Here is a 3,231-nt window from a genome sequence, read left to right on the forward strand (position 1 = left end):
TCGGTAATCTTCTTTTTTCTAGTCCCAGTATAAAAATATGTATGAAACTTCTTCTCCAGGTTAGCCCAATTAGTAATGGAATTGACTGGCAATGATGAAAACTAAGTTAAGGCTGACCCTGATAAGGATAGAGAGAAGAAACGAACTCGATGGGCATCCTCAACTGACGCTTTGCCCAATTGTGTAAGATATCGACTGACATGTTCTATCGTGCTTGTACTGTCTTGGCCAGTGACCTTAGAGAATTCTAGGAGCCTGTAATTTATTGGAAGAGCAACCAAATCATACCATTCTGGATATGGGCATTTGTACGAAAAGGTCAGCCCTTTTGGCTTTAGACCGAACTAATTCTTCATCATCTCAGTCACCCTCAGCAATAATTCATCAGCTTGCGAATTTAGATTCCTCTGCACCTGCTGACCCATATGTGGATTGAAATCCCACATGCCTTGATATCCTAGATTTGGCATCATGTGGAGGGTGTTATAATCTATGCCATAGTGATACCCTTGTGGAATCTCAATATGCTGGGTCCTTTGTTGGCTTACTGCTTGAAGTCTCTGATTATAGATATAAGGATCTATATCTCTACGGATCCTTTGAACTGATGGTACTATTTTTTAAGCCGATGACGGTATGTGGCCTGACATGCCAAAATTGATCACCTGGTTCTGATTTTGCCCTGCCGGCTGTTGCACATGCTGTACTGATAGTCCAGGATGGTACTGTGTTTGATTTGCAGTAGTTCCTTGAGTTTGTTCAAATAAACCTTGAACTGTCTAGACATCACCACTACCAGCCAATGCTGTTTCTGATGGCTGGTACTGACTTGATTGGTCCCCTGGGTCAATGGATCTAGAATGTCATAATAAGCCAGTCCGCCCTGACCAACTGGGAATCCATGAATCGCCTCCTTCATGGTGTTGTGGAATACGTCCACGAAAGCTTCATTATGGCTTGATATGGCATCACGAATAGATTTGTCCACAACTTCTTTAAAGAAATGCCTGTCTTCAGCTTCAGTTGTGTCTGTCTGCCCGTGTAACAGAACTCTTGGTAGTGAAAATTTCTAAACAATTGCGTTGTCACGTGTTTTGGTGTAGGACAACAAACATTTGTTCTGAAACTCTTCTGTAGCTTTACTGATGATACCCTTATCCCCATCAGGTAAATCTTCATAATGTAGCATAAGGATGTCGTCGTTGTTGTGAACCGCTATGACGATTGTGATGTCCCACCGGGCGTGCCAGAAACGTGTGTTGACACAAAATTTTCGTCCCGTGCCGAGGACACACGCAACAAGCCAGAAGGGTCCGCTCGATAGAGCAGATCTGCCTAGCTTCAGCGCAGGGATGGTCGATCCTACGCAATCCTCCCGAGACATGCCAGTCAATTTGACCCTACAATTGACAAGGAGAGAAAATTTATCAGTAATTAAGGGTGGAACTTGCCGGTGTTGCCAGACAGTCCCGAATATGCGGCTATGAGAGCCGATATGAAAGGAGATTGACTAAATAGTCGATTCTAGCATATTTATAAGAATAAATCGGTTAAAGCTCATGGGGTTGTGTAAGAAGAATCGGTTATCATTGAGGATAAAGATCATTGTTTGAGCAAATATGAATCAATGACAATAAGATATCAACAATGATTGATTTATGTCAAGCCAATGATTACAAGTAACCGAACCCCTTTTTATGTAAGAAACAATTCAACACCACTTAACCGTTTAATAAAGATAAATCTAATGAACATGTTAGATCTCATCTATCACCATGACCAGTGGGGCATGAGGCAGAATCATGCAGGCCGTAGAAATAACAATAGACTCGACAACCCTAACTTATTACTAATATCAGTGGGGCATGAGGCAGAATCATGCAGGCCGTAATACAAAAATAAGATCATGGGGCTAACATATTTTTCAACCTATCTTTACTTTAACGGTCTCATGATGCGAACCGTTCGTGAAAGCGCTCGATATCGGCTAAAACAGCCGATTCAGCCATAACACACAGTTAAAGTCATGTCTTACTAGGAATAGATCTACTAAATAACGATCCCCACTCCACGGTGCTAACAGTGGGGTGTGAGGCAGAATCACACATGCCGTGATAACAGGCCGTGGAACGGTTCTCGCTAGCCAATAGATATACTCGAGACGCAACATGCCTTAACCGCACGTTATGCACGATTAAGATTGATATAAAACAGCCGATAAAGCATAACTCATCGTTTAAGGTATAGATTAGATCAGTTTTAGGTTAGCAAACGATGGGTCAAATAAGATATAAGGCCATTCTAAATCAATCTCAATCGGGCAGAGTGATATTGCTGTAATTAGATAAATAATGAAAGCAATAAGCAATATCGGTAACTTAATGAATCTACCAAAGACTGCCATTCTAAGGTAGAGCCGATAACTTGACCTTGATCTAATTCAAGCAGTGGAGTGTGAGGCAGAATCACACATGCCATACTTAAATTAAACAAGAGTCGATAACTAGCTTATACCAGAGCCGCAATGGGGGTCGACCGGATCGATGCAGCCATACAAACAGAGGTATAAACCATGACGGTACTTATAGACAAGCAGTGGAGGTCGATCGGATCGATGCAGCCATACTCGCTGAAGAACTCGCCGAGATCTACTCTACTCCTACTCCTAAGGGGTGGCCGAAGCCAAAAAAAGTAATTGACTTGTATTTAGATTGATTGATGTCCCTTTACAATAGCCGGGGCTTGATATTTATACCCGGGACCTGCGCACGACTCCTGTCTAAGCATGACTCATCACAATCTTTGACCCTAAAGAAAACATTCCTAATTTAAGATAACTTGGACTCTAATCGTTTCCTTTTTTGTAGAGTCCAACATGTTTCGTCCTGACGCTGAATCATGGCCTTTGTTGTTATCCGTTGGCGCTATCTGAAGAAAGCCGATTCCAGTTTTTGCATCCGATTCAACTGGTTCCGATCTGCACGTAATTGATTCCTTGATGACATGATCTTGGGAGCTTTCGAGTCCCTGTGACTCTTCTTCCAAATTTTGGTGTAAACAATTACATATACATATAAATATACAAATGTTTGCAAATCCATCCTTCTATGCGGTAAAATTTTCGTGACAAGATTGCCAATGCGAAACCCACTCCAAACCCCAAGCCAACAAATGTGAACAAAAGGATGGCATCAACTCTGTCCTGCCACAAACTATTGGATTCTTGATGAT

The sequence above is a fragment of the Miscanthus floridulus genome, chromosome 6, assembly GCF_019320115.1.
Source record: "Miscanthus floridulus cultivar M001 chromosome 6, ASM1932011v1, whole genome shotgun sequence".
Classification (NCBI taxonomy): Eukaryota; Viridiplantae; Streptophyta; class Magnoliopsida; order Poales; family Poaceae; genus Miscanthus; species Miscanthus floridulus.